The 19,731-nt window shown below is 40.9% G+C and overlaps 1 protein-coding gene across 14 annotated transcripts in view; it reads right to left on the bottom strand.

The window, feature by feature from the left end:
* RBFOX1 (RNA binding fox-1 homolog 1) overlaps positions 1 to 19,731 on the bottom strand; it is a 2,283,260-nt gene that overhangs the window by 800,175 nt on the left and 1,463,354 nt on the right. Inside the window, exon 1 of one of the 14 annotated variants that reach the window (XM_053556422.1) lies at positions 7,593 to 7,611. The exons of the other annotated variants lie outside the window; for them this stretch is intronic. The gene's annotated coding sequence lies outside the window, so the exon portion shown is untranslated. Of the gene's footprint in view, positions 1 to 7,592; positions 7,612 to 19,731 lie in introns of those variants that run through there. 14 annotated transcript variants of the gene reach the window in all.

Here is a 19,731-nt window from a genome sequence, read left to right as displayed (position 1 = left end):
GAGGAAACAGCACACAGGGAAGAGATGAGGAGGGGGCTTCGGGAGGGAGAGGGACCGAGAGACGTGGCAAGCACACAGTGGGCAGAGTGCTGGGGAAGACATACGATGCCATATATTTTGTAAATCATGAATTCAGAACCATCATGACCCAAGAAAGCCTTGTGATTTCCATGAGATAGGTGAGAACCGTGGTACTCTTTTTTCCCATTATTCTTAGGCACTGAAGGAAAATCTAAGTTTGATAAAGGTATTGCGAAAATAAGCAGTTCACAAGAACTTTGACCTGGGGTTCAGATCTTCCTGTTACCTACTAAGCATGGGTCAGAATACACAAGGACACACGTCCAAATCCATTCATTTCTCTCTGTGCGAAGAGGGGCCACTTGGCAAACTTTATTGACCGAAAATGAAAAAAGGCCACACAAGAGTTGTAGAATATTGTTTTTCTCCCCAGGACATGTGTTTTTGACTCCTGTTTCCTCCATAAGACAACAATGTCCATGACTGGCTTCCTCAGCTACCTTGATATCTCTAATTTAGCAAAAGGTTCACAGATGGGAAGGAAATTTCCACCCATTGTTGAAAACCATGGGCCATCCACTGTCACAGAAAATGTCACTCAGAGAATCATATGCTTAGAAAACATTCTCAAGTGTTGAAGAAAACAAGAGGAGCAAACAGAATGGCCAGCAGGAGGGACCTGCCTAAATAAATGGCACACCATAAAATGGAATGCTGCGGAGTCATTAAAAAGCAGCAGATACGTTCATGTATGCCACCAAGAAGGATGCTTCAGATATTTATGTCGAAAGGGAAGGATAGAAATATATGATATGATCCAACTTTACACACACACACGCACAGAAAGAACCAGGTCAGCAAAGTTGCTCTGAGCAGTGAATAGTCTTCAAGTGGTTAGTTTAAATAAGGAAGAAATAATTTTCTCTATACTTGCAGAAAGTATTTGTCTTTTTAAAAATGTGCATGTGTTGGTTCTCTTCTCAGGGAAAGAAAAATAAGAAAGATAAATATATTATTTCCTTAAAGGAAAAGATAGACCATTAGAACTATGCCATGTTGCAGATAATTCCTAGTTGAGACTATTCAAATAGCTAATATTTGGTTGCAATGTCCTATGCTAAAAAATTCTACTCGAAGAACACTGAGGCTGCGTCATCCAGGTATGTACAGGTGGGATGACATTCATCTCCTGGAGGGTTCATGAGCCCTGATGTTCCCTCTACCTTTTCCCCACAGGGTGAAGGCATTCCTTAGGACTCAAGAGTCAGCAGGAACCAAAAGCATTCAAAAGAGTTTTGAGAGTAAAATTAGCTCTGCAACTGTAGGTGGACAGCTCACAGGAGAGGAGGCCTGTGGTTAAGACTTGCCTCATTAGCCTGAGGTTAGATAGTTCAGAAACTCATCAAGAACTATGGGCTTACTGACTCTACATTTCTACACAGACTCCATGAAGCTTTTACCTCCAAGCAAAGGGGAAAAAAAAAAAGGTGGAGAACAGAATGTCAATTAAAACACCTTGCAGTTTCTTTCTTTCTTTTTTTTCAATGTGAGTGAAGATATTTCAAGTGTATCCCTGACTAACATTCTTGAAGGAAAGATATGTTTGCTTACTAACACTGTGAGTTTGCAAACAAAATATAATGTCCTATGTGAATCTGACAAGGAATTCTCCAGAACCCCAGTATTATAGTCAATATGTTATAATCAAATATTATAATAACTATTACCTTAGTTATTATCTAAAGATAATAACTATTGTCTTAGTTATTATCTAAAGACAGTAACTATTGCCTTATCCATTCAGATGGCTATAACAAAATTTCATAGACATGGTGGTTCATGAACCAACTGAGATTTATTCCCCCCAGTTCTGGAGGCTAGAAAGTCCAAGATCGAAGTGCTGGAACATTCAGTGTCTGGTAGCATGTACTTTCTTCTAGACATCCTTCTCACTCTAAACTCACATCCTGGAAGGGGTGAGGAGTCTCTGAAGCTCTTTTCATAAGGGTACTTATCCCATTCATGAAAGCTCTGCCTCCTGAGCTAATTACTGTCCAAAGAACCCATCTTCTTATACCATTACCATTTCAACATATGATTTTTTTAGGGGGAAGGGAATATAAACATTCAAAGGATAGCAATTATCACATGTATATTAATTATATTTTAAAGAAGACTGCAATTATACTCAAAATTTAATGAAGGAAAGAATGAATGCAGGAATTCTTAATGTAGAACAAATGAGTAAATGAATGGATGTCGGAAATGATATTACAGCCTTTTGTGGACTCATAATTTGGCAAAAGCTTTAATTTAAACTAAGAAATACCTCTTGTTATTCTAGCATTTCCAAAGACATACGGTGTTTTCTAGGAAAAATTAACTCACCAAGAAGCAAACAAGTAATTTCAGTGGTATTGATAAATGTTTCAATTTTTTAAGTTGGGTGGTAGGTCCATGGGTTTTTGTGTTTTTATGCTTCCCAGTATCCATATTTATTACAGATATGCTTTTATTTTTACGAAATATTACATTATTTTAAAAATAAAAGAGGAAAACAGGCTCACTATGTATTAAAACAAATATATAATATCATAATATAATTGAAAGCTGAGAAATCAAGAGACTGGGATGGGAGGGGAAAACACCCCGTATGAATAGTGCTATGACTTTAGCTAGGAGTACAAGGATTGGGCTAACAACGCACTTTGCAAATCCAAATGTTTCAACTGGTTAATTTTCTCCTTCACAGTTTGCATATTACAAGAAGAATTGTGTGCCTTCTAATATCCCAGTGAACAGCATCTTAATTAAAAAGAGGAGAGTTTGCAAAAACACAGGCTGTGTGCATCACAGCTAATTGAAATAGCTACAAAGGACCCAAAAAGACAAGTTCAATATTGTAGAAATACCAGCAGGGCTGGCATTTCAGTGTTCTCAGATACCCTCCTTGTCTGTCTGATTAAAATTTCACTTGGCCTTTCTGTCCATAATAAAAGAAACCTATTTGGGCCCAGAGCTGTTCAGCAGACAGCAGGCGCATGTTAAATTTCTGGGCATTTATTGAGTCTGTCGATGTTTTGGCAGCAGAATCACAGCTGAGAAGGCCACACCAGCCTCTCTGCTGAGATGCAGTCAACAGGGTTAATGGTGGCACAGGAAGCAGTTATTTTCAGATTGAGGCAGCTGTGTTGAAAATGATGGATATCCCTCTCCCCTTTTTGTTCTTAAAACATAGGGTGCTCAGTCTTGCATGGTATTCAATAATGAGCACGCTATGGGCAGGTGAGGTTCTGCTGCTGCATGTGGACCACTTGGGAAAACTGAGAATGGCGTCTTTTGATAGCCATTTTTGAGGTCTAATGCAGTCCACTTGAGGGTGAACAGTAATTGTATTATTATTGCTCCTACTAATGATAATAGGATTGTAATCATGACAGTTATTTTAAGTATTATTGAACATTTATAAAGATAACTAATATTTAGCATACTCACACAATGCTCAGGTGCAGCAATTAGCATATTATTGAACTAAAATTATTATTTTCAATTTTTAATGAAGCAAATGAAGCTTGGAGAGATTGGGTGACTTGCCCCAGATTGCACAAATCATTCCCAGTAAAGGCTCAGATCCAGGAAGCTTCAATCCAGCATTCATTCACTGAATCATTTTTGTTTTACTCTCAAAACATTAAGGGGGTACAAATGATTTAGGGTAGTTTTTGTAATGCTTGAGTCCTGGCTATAGGTGTGCCTGTCATCGAAATAATGTTCATTGTACCTATGAGATAGGTTTCTGCCCATCTCCTCCCCTATCCTACCTGATTGATTTCCACTGAACTTTATTTCTTTCTATGCACATATGTGATGGTTGGTTAGTTCCAACTTAATGGTGAGCACAGGTAGTATTTATTTCTCCATTCTTGAGATACTTCACTTAGGAGAATTGTCTCCAGTTCCCTTTTTTAATGGCTGAGTAGTACTCCATGGTACACATATACCACATTTTATTAATTCACTCATGAATTGATGGGCACTTTTAAACTGTGTTGCAATAAAAAACAAAGTGCAGGTGTGTTTTTGATGAAAAATCTTTTCCTTTGAGTAGTTACCCAATAATGGAACGGCCAGATCGAATAGTAGGTCTATTTTTAGTTCTTTGAGGTATTGCCATACTGTTTTCCATAGGGTTATACTATTTGCAGTCTTACCAACAGTGTAGAATTGTTCCTTTCTCTCCGCATCCATGCCAACATCTATTGATTTTGGATTCTTAATAAAATCAACTCTAACTGGGGTAAGGTGATACAAAAATAGAAACATAGACTAATGGGACAGAACAGAGACCAAGATGCAGAACTGTCTACCTACAACCAACCAAGTAATCTTTATTTTTTTTCTTTTTTTTTAAGGAAAGATAACTGTTTATTCAGAGATCCTGGTGATAAAGATCTACAGGTTATAAAGATCTACAGACCTGTTGTGTGCCAGACATCTGTAAGTAGTACCCTATGTGTCTCGTGTCATTTTGTAATGACTCCTCAGTCACCTTGTTTTTGAGGACAAAGACTGATGTGATTATGGAATCAGTGGGAGGTTTGAGTGTGTAGTCAGGTGGTGTTTGAAAGTGCCCAGCTGACGGAAGGTGGCTTTGCACTCTGAACATACAAAGGGTCTCAATACCAAGTGAATGTGCTGGCGAAGGTTGAGGTTCCCCTTGTGGCTGAAATTTTTCTTGCAGAATTTGCAGGAGTATGGTCTCTCTTTTGTGTGGGTCCTCTCATGACCATGCAAGGGTGGACTTGTGGGTAAACCTCTTGTCACAGGTGTCACACTTGTACGGCTTCTTACCTGTGTGAATTTACTGGTCAACTCAGAGGTCTGAGGGCTGTAGGAAGCCCTTCCCACAGGAGCATGTCAAAGGCCTCTCTCCTGAATGTGTCCTCTGGTGAATGAGATGCTAAGACTCATAAGGAAATCTTTTATTACACTCCCCACATTGAAAGCTTTCTCGACCAGGAGCATGAGAAATGGGCTTCCCAGTACCTGGTGAGAGAGCTGAATCCCACCCATCCTGTCCTGGGGGGTTCCCTGCTGTCCAGGTGGGGGACTTCCCCTAGAGATCCTTCTTGGGAAGTAGAGGTGCTATTCATCTTTCTTCTTTTGGAACGTCTCAGACTCTGAGAATGTCTTCCATTCCTACTCTGAGTGGACACTTCACTCTCTGAAATTCTGGGGGCGGGGTGACGGCACCCAGTTTTCAGACAGGTTCCTTGTTGGGGCTCCTTCCCATGCTTTGCCCTCATATAATCAGGACCCTGGGGACACTGAGGCTCTTGAGATATAATTGCTATTTCCTCTTTCCTGTCTTCTTCCAGATCCTTCTCCAATGTCTGCCTGGGTCTCACACTCTTCAGGTCACCTTCTCCAGAAATAGTCCTTGGTAGAACTCCTCTCCCTCTACATGTGTGTGGTTCATAGAGGATTTGTGCTTGCTGAACAAGTTCACCACATCATCCATGCCACTGGCTTCAGCATTGGCCATCTCAGCATTTGACTTAGGCACCAGAAATTCCTGTCCTTGGAAGGTGACTACAGACCATTTCTTGGGTCTCATGTTGTTTCTTAACACATCCTCCAGGTTTCTGCAACTCCTCACACCATTTTCCTTGACCAAGGCCTAGAGGTGTGAGGAGTAGATATTAGGAATTGTTCCAATACCAACTGGTCCTGAGGAGACTCACACAACACAGCCAAGTAAGTCTCTGCCAGTCTTCGATGGGGTCAACCCCCTCTGAGCAGGTGAAACTACTGAACTTCAGGTGTCACAGTCAATATTTTCCAGCTACGTTCCTTGGGGTGACACCAACCGTGGAGGCTCCGATCCAGGGCTGTTGCAGGATTTTCCCTGACCATGTGAGGAGGTCCCATCTGTGGCCATCTTTCCTGGAGAATCTCCTAGTCAGTCTCTTCCTGAAGCCAATGCCTGAGACTCCCCTAAGCAGGTCTACTTGGGTTTTCCTCAGTAAGAATTTCCCTGTTTGTTCACAACACTCCTTCCAGTCTCCAGCCTGTAGCCTCTTCACCTGAGATCTGCTGTCAGAGTGGCCTCCAGAGGAACCGTGATGTCTATTTATGCAGAACCTGAGGCCTCTGGACCTCCCCCTTCCTCTCAGCTCCACCCTCCTTGACTAGATTAAGTCCATATAATCCATTCTAGGCATTCCCCATTGATTAGATTTCTAAATGAAACCCAACCTATAGGAAATTAATTCATTAAACATGCCAGCTTTGGAAATGTCCCTGGTTTTAAGATTGTTGAAATTTTTCCAGATTGTTGAGCTAATATGTTAAAACTTTGCTCCAGCCATATTAAATTAATGGTTTGATATGTCAACCTACCCTTTTACAAAAACCATGGAACCAGAGAAGAGAACCTGTCATTACTCGGCAGTCATTCCAGGAGGGTGAGGAGGGAGGGCTGCAGATAGACCAAGTGGAACCTCAGCTCCTGACCCCTGAATTAAGACCCAGAATGTCAGCAAAGCCTGGAATATGGGTCTGAACTGTGTACTGTGGACCTGGAAGCAATATGGAAGAATAATTATGTGCTAGGCATGATTAGGTTACAACTTGACACACAAATCCGTTCAAACATTGAATTATTTCTTTCAAATTTAGTGTAAACCATCTTATTTAACATTTCAGATAAATTGAAGGGCTGTCAGTTCTAGATTGGCTCTGGTTAGATCCAAGGAAATCTTAAGCAAGCCACTAAACTCCTTGTGAGGACTCAGAGAATTATTTTCTCTCTTATGTGTTGTTTTGAAGATGTAATAAGACTATATCAGTAGGCTCAGCACCCGTAGAGCAGTGGTTATGGTGCTGGCCGCATGCCCTGAGGCTGGCCACAACCAACTAATCTTTAACAAAGAAGACAACATACACTGGGGAGGAGTGGGGGGAGTTCTATTCAAAAAATGGGGCTGGGAAAATTGGATAGCCACATGTGGGAGAATGAAATGGACCCCTATCTCTTACCACTCATAAAAATTAATTCAAGATGGCTAAAAGACTTAAATCTAAGGCATGAAACCATAAGAATTCTAGAGGAAAATACAGTGAAGACTCTTTTAGATATCAACCTAGGCAAAGAAGGACAAAGACCTCAATGGTAAACATGTCAACAACAACAATTAATGAATGGGATTTGATTAAACTAAAGTTTCTGTACAGCTAAAGAAACAATCAATAAACAACCTACAGAATGGGATAAAACATTCACAAGCTATACATCTGATAACAGGCTAATACCCAGAATTTACAAAGAACTCAAGCAAATCAGCAAGAAAAAAAAAACAAACAAACATACAGCCATATTAAAAAGTGGGCAAAAAGCATGAACAGAAGCTTCTCAAAAGAAGAAAGACAAATTTTGAATAAAGAGTTGGAAAAAATGTTCAATATTACAGAAATGCAAAAGAGAACCATTTTTAGTACATTGTCTGTAATCAATTAATACTGCATCAGACATGGTTATGTTGATAGACATTAATAGTGTCCATTCATACCTACTTCTCCTTTCATTCCTGGTCAATCAAAATACTCTGTTGCGTGAGGCTGGGTGATAATTTCTGGCTGGTGGTGTATGAGTAAAAAGTACTTCCATTGCAGAAACTCACAGAACAGGTCACTGGCTCTTCTTTTCCCACAGATTCAAGCCAAAAGATACAGCTACAAAATGGAAGCAACCTGGATCCTGAGTCACCTCATGGAAGAGACGTGCAGTACACTACCAGGAGTGAGGGATACACTTCTCTAAGTACCCTGTTTCGACGAAAATAAGACAGTGTCTTATTTTAAGGTTGCTCCCAAAGATGCACTAGGTCTTATTTTCAGGGGACATCTTATCTTTCCTGTAAGTAGGTCTTATTTTCGGAGGATGTCTTATTTTCGGGGAAACCGGGTAGTAGTTTGTTGCCTAGTACAACCTGACCTGATTCTACAGTGATTTAAACTCCAAAAACCAATTTTCCTGAAGAACATAAAATTGAACTGTTTGAAAACCAGAGGATTTTAATCTCAGCACTGGTTCAGCTTGTGTTGACCCAAATATATCACTTCCAACTCATCCTTACCCTGTCCTTGGGTGTGGGTAGGTGTTCTCATCTGTGAAGAGCTACACAGGTCACCCATTAATGCAAACACCCACCCATCCTTCCACCCTTCTACTACTAAAATTGTGGAGGGAAATGTATGTCAGTCTCCCTGCTTGGCAATGGGAGCGTGAAGAGAGACATGGTACCTACTCTTAACATGTGTTCAACCTCAGAGCATGGTGGCATACAACAACAAGCATTCTGTGTAAAAAAATCATGCATCATTTTAACTTGTTTTTTTTCTATGTAATATAAGTTTTTTTAATTTTATATTTCAGATTTAATATGAAGGCACAAATGATTAGGTTATGTTGCTCACATTTCTAAGGTAAAGTTCAAGTAGTAGTTGAGCCCTTCACCCAGGGGGTTGCTGTATAACCTTACAGTGTGCCCATTAGATGGGAGCTTTGCAATCCCCTACTCTCCCCCCTACACACACACACTTGAATATAATTGTACTTTTCTCTCACGTGGGCGTGTAGCTGTTTATCTATTCATTTCACATTAGTACTGAGCACATTGGATAGTTGCTTTTCCATTCGTCTTGACTTTATAAAAATCTGCAATTTCTAAAAATGATGCAATGAACTGGTATTACATTTTAAATAAGATAACAAACACAAAAAACTTCATAACTGTCACAAAGGAACTATCCTAGACCACTCAGGATAAATTAGTGGCTTAAGAAAGAAACAGGCTGCTATAGCTGGAAGCTGGATGACGGAAACTGGAAGGGCTTCTCGGAAGCGACATCCCCGAAGCCAAGTCTTGAAAGATGATCTGATTTCTCCAGGTACAAAAGGTTCCTATTTGAAGGTGCCACCTGGTCATACCCTAAGGCTCATTCACAGAGGAGGAAGGTTTGAAGTGATACAGAAATCAAGCTACCTCTGCAAAGAGCTAAGCAAAGTCCCCAAACAAGTCAGGACTTTGTTGGGAGATGTGACAAAACAAGGTTAAAGCCCTATGGGGTTTCTGGTTGCCTGTGTTACTATGCATTTTAGTTCCTAACTTCAAAAGCTACTTTTATTCTCTGGCTTAATTCCACTGCACAGCTGAAAATCCTTAACTATCCCATTGTTTGTAAAACAGATCCTAAAGAGCTGGATGGAAAGTTAGAATTGTACAACAACTTGATTTTGTTTTTTTTTTTCCCTAGAAATTGTGAGGAAAAAAATGTCTAACATCTTCAGTAATATATTACTGTGTAAATTAGTTCAGCCATTAAAAACTGTAAATAGTAGAAAAAGAATCTGTGTTTGTTGGCAGAGCTTGCCTAGCAGTTTACCTGTTTTCTTGTTCCTCCAGGGACAGAATTTATATGTTCTGGCTTCTTTTGCAAGCAAGTGTGGCCAATTAGAATGGGAGCAAGGTGGGGCTCTGCATCATGTTAGGCTCAGCCCTTGTGATCCACCCCATCCTTGGCAGCCATCATGGCAGAGCCACAGACGGAAGGTGCCTGGATCCCTGCATCACATAATGGAGTAGAACTGCCTGTCCATCAGGACATCCATTTGCAGCTACAGGTAAGAAGATATTACATTGTGTTAAGCCACTGAGATTTGGGAATTTATGTCTTACTGAAGTTTGTATCACTTCAACTAGTATAGGCTCTATTGGTTTTTCTTGTCCTAGTTATGCAGACTAAAATACTAGATAGTCCCTGCCTCCATCAGGGCTAGCTTTAGAATTTGAAATTCAGAACAGATACAGAAAGAGATGGCTGGACACAGTTGTATTTGTGGAGCTCTGTCCCTGTTCATGGAGTTCCTTGATGGAGCCATCTTCACATGGGAGGTTGGCTTTGAAATTAACTGACAAAAATGGACTTTGACTTCCAGATAGAGAAAATCACGGTCAGCAGGAAAAAAACAAAACAAAAAACACACCTGTAAGAATGACTCTGGCAGTCAGGGTCATGTCTTGATAGTAGTTGCAGGCCAAAGGAAAAAGGTGTCTGACTTAAGATATCATTTAGAATTATGATAATATAATTATGAATTTTATAATAATTCTTAGATAGTCTGTCTACCCTTTTCCCATAATCCTACGCAAACAACAACTTCATGTTTCAGCAAGGCTTCTTTTTTAGGTTATTTTTATTTAATTTTGAATTAAAATCCTTATTGTGTATATTTATGGGGTACAATATGATGATTTGATATATAATGTGGAATGCTTAAATAAAACTGATTAACATAGTCATAACCTCACTTGTTTTTGGTGGTAAAACATTTAAAATTGAGTCTTTTGAAATATACCCTTGCATTGTGCACTTTAGGTGAGATCCCACCAAATGCCCTCCCTCCTCCCATCAATCACCTTCCTTCTCTCCCCTCTTTCTCCCTCTCCTCCCCTCCCCCTTGTTAGACTGTATTTGTGTTTTATCATTTGAATGAGTAAGTGTTTATATATTGATTTCATAATAGTATTGACTGCATTGGATACTTTTTTTTTCATTCTTGAGATACTTTACTAAGAAGAATGTGTCCCAACTCCATGCAGGTACACAATAAGAGATATAAAGTCTCCATCTTTTTATGGCTGAATAGTACTCCATGGTATACGCACATCACAATTTGTTAATCCATTCATGGGCATTTGGGTTGCTTCCACAACTTGGCAATTATCAATTGGACTGCAGTAAACATTCTAGCGGAAATGTCTTTGTGTAAAATGATTTTTGTTCTTCTGGGTAGGTACCTAGTAATGGGATTGTGGGATCAAATGGAAGGTCAACTTTATTTCTTTGAGGATTCTCCATACTTCTTTCCATTAAGACTGTATTAGTTGGCAGTCCCACCAGCAGTGTAGAAGTAGTCCTTTCTCTACACATCCATGCCAGCATCTACAGCTTTGGGACTTTTTGATGTGGGCTAATCTTACTGGAGTTAGGTGATATCTCAGAGTAGTTTGATTTGCATTTCTCTGATGATTAAAGATGAGGAGCATTTTTTCATGTATTTTTTTGGCCATTTATCTGTCCTTTTCACATAAGTTTCTATTCAAGTTAATCAATAAGAAAAGAGCAAACAACCCCACTTCTTTGTGAGCAAGGCTTCTTTTAAGAACAAATCACTTCCTATGTATGCCCATGTTCACTAATTCATTCATCAGCAGAATGAGTGCTGTATCTGTGCCAGGCAAGATGGAAAGCATCCTTTTATTCTTCCTTCCCAAACGAGTCTTCCCACAACAGCCCAAGCCACCTTATTAAAACATTTACCTGGTCATGTCATGCCAATTCTTTAAATTACTCCAAATGTCCTTACAACATAGTACAAACTCTCCTGCCTGTGGGGCTGACCTCTCCAGCCCCTCTCACATCAGTCTGGACACACATATCTGGGTATCCCATGAATTTTCCAAGTTCTTATACTCCTTCCAGGGGTCCTCAAACTTTTTAAACAAGGGGCCAGTTCACTGTCCCTCAGACCATTGGAGGGCTGGACTATAGTTAAAAAAAAAAAAAAAAAAAACTATGAACAAATTCCTATGCACACTGCACATATCTTATTTTGAAATAAAAAAACAAAATGGGAACAAATACAATCACATCACTGCATGTGGCCCGTGGGCCGTAGTTTGAGGACCGCTGTGCTGTGCTAGAACTGTCTCCCCCATATGCACCATCCCTTCCCCTCTCTCCTCGTTTCCAATTCCTACTTGCCCACCCACATAAATGTCAGGCCTTCACAGAAACCTTCCCTGAAGCTTCCATCCAAATTAGGTCTTTCTATTGTAATATCCCATAGCATCTTTGGCTGTCATCCTTTGGCTCTGGCTGGCAGTTGTGTCCAAATGCAAATGCATCCATAAAAAATGCTAAATGTCCACTGAACACCCATCCAGTTCCAGGTGCTGATGATAAAACATGAGGAAGGAAAAATCCCCACCCCATGACACAGACAAGGAACACGTGTGAATTAACGCGATATTGGCAGATAAGCATGGTGAAGGAAACAGTCAGTGGGACTGGCGGTGAGCAGTTGGGCAGGCTCAGGTCTAAACTGGGTCAAGAAGGGGCTCTCTGAGAAGTTAGCAGCTAAACTAACCTAACACATGCACAAGGAGTAGGGAACAGCCCAGGGGAGAGCCTTGCGGAGGAGAGTGCGTGCAAAGGCCTCAACATGGAAAACAGCCTGGGATATTCAAAGACCACGAAGGAGGTCAGGAGGGTTGAAACGCAGTGAGTCAGAAATTTAGTGGTAAGCAAGGTAAACGGGGACTTTACATGCAGATTTGTACATACGTATTTTAAAATATGTCTCCCCAGGAGTTTAGAAGCTCCTGCACTTGGTAGATACTAATTTGCTCACCACTCTAGAACCAGGCTCTGTCACATAGTTGGGACTCTAAACCTTTGAGTGAATGAATGGACAGAGACTATGCGTTGCTCACTGCAGAAGGAAAGCTTGGCAGCTGAAAACATATCCCGACAGTGACGGAGAGCTGCAAAGGGAGAGAGTTTCCAGTAATGCAGAAGGGCAAATGGAGAAACGCATTTTCAGTTGGTAAAGTAATTACTGCAGGGCACTGAGGGAGCAGGAAGAAACAAAGAGGTAAATAACTTAGAAACCTTCACTTTCCATCTGCAGTGGCTGCAAGCACCCAACCTCTGAGACCCCAGGACATTTATACCAAGCAACAGGCATGCAATTAGGCAGCAACTCAAGATGATACCCAATAGGTCTTACATTTCATTTCAGTCAACCACTGCTGGGTTTTGGCACCATTTTCATTGCAAATATGAGTAATGCAGACCCTTCAGTCACTATTAAGTAGCAATCTGGGGAAATCATCCACTTCCAATAATCCATTTCTCTAATTTAGAACACTCCGAAACCACATAATGAATAATGCTGTCGCCAACTCTCCAGTAATGACATATGACATATGTCTGCAATTGCTCTTTTCAAGATTAATCCCACTGTGTTGTTCCCTTCAGAAACTCCTACTTATTTATTCACTTGGGCTCCTCACACACAAATACAGTATATTCATTTCTGGAGATGAATTTGCGAACAAAGTTGAATCCCTGGCTTTGAAATATCAGGGAAAAGTTTTATCTAACATAATAAATAGCATTAGGTTTTGGCTACAAATCGTTGATTAATATGCAATTATATTCTTAAGTGCAGGCTGTCAATTAATTTAAAAGTACCTTATTTAATTAATGATACCATTCAGTATATTCCCCTTAGCAACATCTTCCCGTTTTTTTACAGTAGCAATTTAGTTTCACCCCCTTAGAGAGAACTTCAGGTTATTTTTTAGAAGTAAGACTTTGTTTTGTCCTATTCCCTTCACTGCATAAAATGATGCACCCTTAGCATTCACAGCTGGAGATGATTATAAAAATTCCCCAAGTTCTGGGTCTTGTTCTTTGCTCTGTCTCTTCCCAAAGATGTGGAAGTGGAATAAATCATTGCCCAAAGAACCAGTTCTCCTCAGACCCAAGAGATGAATGAAGGGGATAAAAGTTATGAATAATGGAACTGGGTGGCAAGTTATTGTCTATTTATTTAAAAAATGCTAAACACTCTTCCATTTGAGGAAACTTCCCACTGACTATTGTTGACAATAAATTCCTTGAGTTACTCAAATAATTATATCTAACTCTGAATGTAATGATCAGAGAGGAAATCTGCTACGTTCAAGAAGGGGAAATATATTCAGCTAAGTGAATAATATATCATAGGCATTTGGCTAGAGGGTTTGCACAGGTATAATTATGTAGTTAAATATGTCTCGGCATATTTCTGTTTTAGGCTTAGATAACAGAACTGAAATATGTTAACTCTATAAAACCTAGAGAATGTACGTCATCTAGTAAGACATCGGGAGAAACAACAAATTCCAAGGAGAAGAAGTTTCTCCATGTGTACTTCTCAGGCCACAAGACTTGAGTGAGCTGAGATTACAGTGAAATTTGACCAAGTCAAGGTTTACAATAAGGTCTGCTCTCTTCCCCCACCCTCAATGATCCCAGTGAAATTACAGTGAGAAAAACTCCATGCAAATAAAACAAACCTTAAGGAGAATGGAGTGGTATGGATCTGTTCAGCTCTACCTTGGATACAGCTTGATATAAATTTAACTGGAAGACAAACAGGGAGATGAATTGGGGAAAGGCATGGATCAGCAGCTCACAACCTTTTTGGCACCAGGGACTGGTTTCACGGAAGACCATTTTTTCCTCTGCTGGGGCAAGGAGATGGTTTTGATGAATCTGCAACCAACTGATTTATGGTGGTCTCTGTGCAGTTGAACCTCGTGCTAATGATCATCTGTATTTGCAACTGCTCCCAGCACCAGCATCACTACCTCTGCTCCTCCTCAGATTATCAGTCATTAGCTTCTCATAAGGAGCACTCAACCTGGATCCCTCAATGTGCACATCGCCTTGGGGTTCACATTCCTATGAGAGTCTAAGCCTCTACTGATCTGAGAGGAGATGGAGCTCAGGCAGTGACGTGAGCGGTGGGGAGCAGCTATAAATACACATGAAGCTTCCCTTACTCAACTGCTGCCCACCTCCTGCTGTGCCCAGTTCATAACAGGCTAGGGACTGGTACTGGTCTGTGGCCCAGGGGTTGTGCATTATAGCCTTAGATGGTAAATCAAAAGGTTATATGGCACCAAAAAGTGTAGAATTTCTTGGATACTGTGATTAACAACAATATCCATGGTTCCACACCACACTAGCTGACCAATTCTACTTTGTTGTTGAAATGTCAACCTGGCTAGCTGTTACTGGTGAACTCAGTATTCTGACATGATGGCTGGTTTCACCTCAAGAATTCAGCCCCTTGCCATCTCAATAGAGGACCTCAACTTCCAGAAATTACCAGAATAGGAAGAACAGGGTACCATCATAAAGAAGGGTTTCTCCAGCTAGACACTAGTGACATTTTTGGATTGGAAAAGTCTTTTTGTGCGTGCTGTTCTATATACTGTAGAGCATTCAGCAGAATTTCCACCCTCTACCACCTAGATGCCTACCGCAAACAACCACCCCCTCCACCCGCACCACCACTGCCGTTCTGAAGAAATGACTGAAGAGTGACTTCAGACTTGGCAAAAGCTTTCTGGGGCAGTAAAACAGACTTAGATGAGAACCATCGGCATGAACAATAGTTTCATCCTGCTTATTTTCCAACAGCCTTCCTTCTAGAGTGACAATTTCTCTCATAGATCTATTATGACTTCTTCTTATTAAAATTTAAACAGGAAAAAAGGGAAATATTCCCTTGTGAATGTTAATCTCAGGAGCTAACCAGGAATAACAGCTGTGGATCCCTTTAGACTTTCCCCTGTCGTGTGTATCAGAATACACATCTCATCTCTTCCTAGACATTCCTATCTGTACACATTTTAAGAAAATACATTTATATTATTAAAATGAATATGCAAGTATCTGTTTTCATTTAACAAATAGTCCTTAACACCTTTACATACTAGTACCCATAAGTTAACCTTGTTCTTTGTAATGGTTGAGTAATATTTCACTATGTGGGTGGACCCAAATGTACACAACCTGCTGATAGCCCCTTAATGGATTCTATGTGTGTATGTGAGAGCCCGTATACACTGAACTTACTTCCTCACATATTCTTGCTTTCATCTGTACATATGTATGTATATTAAATTCCCGGAAATGGAACCTCTCAAGTTTCTCTTTCTTTTACATTATTTATTTTTCTGACTGTATTTCATTAACTTCCTTTGGGGTCAGATACCACATCTAGCATTTCTGGAGTTTCTTGGGACTTCTAAGTCGAACTTCCATGCATTAGAGAATTATAGAAAGTGTCTCCACTAAGAACAAGGGACAGTCCTAGGATCCCATCAGTTTAGCACCGACCTTCATCCTGAAACCACATTACTTCCTGGCTTCTGTCCAGGAAGGTGCCACATGAACCTTCCCATCTTTTCTGTGGCTCCTTTACATCTGCATGGCCTTTTATCCATTATCTCAAGGGTCAACCATGTGCCAGTATCAAGCCATGTGCAGGGGAGAAATTGATGAGCAAAAAGAAGACAAGATCAGTCCCCTACAGAGCATAGAGTATAGTGGAAATGACAGGCATTAATCAAAGCTGCTTAGAAATATATGTAAAATTACTGCTGGAATGACTGCCTCACAGGAGAGCATCCCAGTGCTCCATGGGAGATAACAGTGGAGCCTGAGGTTTTATGGCAGGTGGGCTTGAGAAGGGGATTTTCCTGGGCACTAAAGACCAGGGAAGTGTTACCCAGGGAGTGATGGAGGTGGCACAAGACGCAGGTGGGGGGTCAGCATGTCAAAAGGCCCTTTGGTGGGCTTAGACTCTCAGGGGTCCTCAAACTGTGGCCCACGGGCCACATGAGGTGGTGTGATTGTATTTGTTCCCATTTTTTTTTTTTTTTACTTCAAAATAAGATATGTGCAGTGTGCATAGGAATTTGTTCATAGTTTTTTTGTGTTTTTTTTTTTTAAACTATAGTCCGGCCCTCCTACTGTCTGAGGGACAGTAAATTGGGCCCCTGTTTAAAAAGTTTGAGGACGCCTGGCTTAGAGCATGAGGAGAGGTCTCAAAATGGCAAGGACCCATAGGGACAGGGATGGCGGGTGAGCCCACGGAGGATGGAGCAGGCAGCTGGACACTCTGAACATCTCAGGTTGAGACAGGTTTGGGCTTTATTTTGAAAGCACTGGAGAGGAGGAGAATGACACGGTCACGTCCAGGCTTTGAAAAGATCACCCTGCTGAAGTGTGACAAATGATACCTGGGAAGTCACCAGCTATCATCATACTGAGCCTCCATCTAGACTTCTTGCCTTTCCCTGTAAGCACTTCTCATCCGGTGATAATTCTGGGTCTGATAAGGTGCAGAACACATTTTCCCATTTCTTCTTTAATGGATTTACTTTCTTCATCTGTGACCACTTGCTCTATGGCCTGGTTTGGAGAAGAGCACTCTCAGCCCTTTGGAGATCATATTGAAAGGAAAGAGCTTTCACAGAAAATGGGAATAAAGTGGATGCTATTTAAAAACAAAAATGTTTTTTTGTTTTACTTTGTAACACAACTCATCCATGTGGCAAAAACAAACAAACAAAAAGCACCGTTCCCTCTAAATTTTTTGAAATAAAAAAATAAGAATAAAAAATACAAGGAAATCGATTAATTAAAAGAATTGTCCATTGAAGGACATCTTTTAATAGCCAGTGTTAAAGGTAAGTAAGAGATGTAATAAACCTGTACTCAGAAATCTTCAATCTTCATGTTTTATCCCCTAAACTCTACCCCCAAACTGCTTTCTCTCCCAAACTAAAAAGTGAGTTGATAGCACGGCTAATCTACTGCAATGCAATCATATTTTAACCTTATCAAATAGCCCCACATGTGTCTTCTACTCACGCAAAAATGGAACATCAGAGATTTAGATTTTATTCGGAAAATTCTTTATTCGTCATACGGAAACATATCCAATTGCATTCGATGAATTCAATTTCTAACTAATTTATCTTACATTGATGTTTACATTCATGAGATTTCACGTAAAGTCATTCTTTGTAGTGTAATAAATTCAGAGTCAATATGATAATTATTCACACAGAAATGAGCATGAGAAAAATAAAACGCACGGTCTAAGGGTTAGTCCTCTCTCACCTGAGCGCTAAGGCTTGCAGGAAACATGATTAAAAATAAATAAAGGAAACAAACGCCGTGAGGGACAGGAGAGGGAAGCAAAGAGAACAGCCGAGAAAGAGCAAGGTTGTCCAGTCCTGCCGTTTATGGAATGCTTATCACACACCAGGTTTTGTTCTAGACGTTTTCTTCCATCTCTAAGCCTCTCAACTACCCTGGGCTATTACTCAAGTGATGAGCTAACAAGTGCTGAGCACTTATTGTGTGCCAGGAGTGTTTCCAGGCTCTTTATGTGCGTTGGCTGCGACTCACTTCATACAAATTGATGTGGTGAGAATGACTCCTGTTCTCCCCAGGTGAGAACAGTGAGCTAGGGAGACAGTTAGAAGACATGACCAAGTTGAAACACATAGCAAATGGGGGAACTTTGGCCATGGGAATGTATCTAACGCTGTACTCTTCACGCCTGTGTGGTCAGCCTACTCAAGATGAAAAGAAGAGAGAGCATTTGCACAGACTTGGAAACTCAGAGCTCGGAAGGTTACGCGCCCTGTGGTTCAGTCAAGATTTCCATCCAGATTCCCCTGACTCCTAAGGTTTTGATTCCACTAACATCAGAAAGCTCCCTGGGGGTGGTAATGCCCCCTTCTGGATTGAAGATTAAAGTTTCCGTGTGGGATCACCCTTGCTACCTCAGCCTGCTGAGACTGCTCCAGCCCCCCCAGCAGGAGCTGCACTCGCTGCCCACACTGATTGCTTTGCCTCCCCCTCCCGCCCCTCTCCATCTCCTACAGGTTCCTTTCTTTGTGTTATTGATCCAGGACTCATGCTTTCTGCAGCAATACAGCAGATAAATACCACTAACCGGGAAATGATATCGCAGTTTTAAAAAGGAAGAGAAAATGGAACTCAAAAGTGCTTTATAGATATGTAGGTATGTGGACCTTCCATACCAAAATAAACTGTTCAAATGGGAAAGTTCACTCTTATGTGTGTTCTCTTCTTGTCAGTGTTGTTTTTTAATTTTTTTTTTTTTTGAGACAGAGTCTCACTATATCACCCTTGGTAGAGTACTGTGGCATCACAGCTCACAGCAACCTCCAACTCTTGGGCTTAAGTGATTCTCTTGCCCCATCCTCCCAAGTAGCTGGGACTACAGGCACCCACCACAATGCCCAGCTATTTTTTGTTGCAGTTGTCATTGCTGTTCAGCTGACGGGGGCCAGGTTTGAACCCGCCACTCTCAGTGCACGTGGCTGGCGCCGTAACCACAGTGCTATGGGCACCGAGCCTTAATTTCTTTTTTCAAATCACTATACCTGAAAATGCCCAATAATGTCTGACTTTTCCATTAATTCTTGAATTTTAAGTGTGTATTTTAGGATATCTAGAAGAGTGGTTCCCAACAGTGGTGATTTTGCTCCCAGGAGACAATGCCTGGAGATTTTTTGGGTTTTCACATGTAGAGTAGGGGAAGGGGTGTGCTATTGGCCTCTAGTAGGGACAGGGATACCGGTAAACCCCTCCTAGACACAGAGGAGCCCTCACAACAAAGTATTATCTGGCCCCTATTTTCAACAGTGCCCAGGTGAGATCGAGACCCTGCCTACCTGGAAGGACAGGTGTACAACAGTTGCCTCCAGGGAAGGAGGTAGGAATAAGCAGACAATATCACTTTTAATTCTTTCAATTTCTGAAACTTTACTTTTTCTTTCCAACCGACATCTATTATTTTGGATATGTTATTACAAAATTTGAAACATATTTAGGCTAGACACAGTGGCTCCCACCTGTAAGCCTAGCACTCTGGGAGGCTGAGGCAGGTGGACTGCTTGAGCTCAGAAATTCAAGACCAGCCTGATAAAGAGGGAGACCCCATCTCTACTAAAAATAGAAAATCTAGCCGGGTGTTGT

This window comes from Nycticebus coucang, chromosome 12, assembly GCF_027406575.1.
Source record: "Nycticebus coucang isolate mNycCou1 chromosome 12, mNycCou1.pri, whole genome shotgun sequence".
In the NCBI taxonomy this organism is placed as follows: domain Eukaryota; kingdom Metazoa; phylum Chordata; class Mammalia; order Primates; family Lorisidae; genus Nycticebus; species Nycticebus coucang.
The sequence above is the reverse complement of the archived record's forward strand: the minus strand, read 5'-3'. Positions and strand labels throughout refer to the sequence as shown.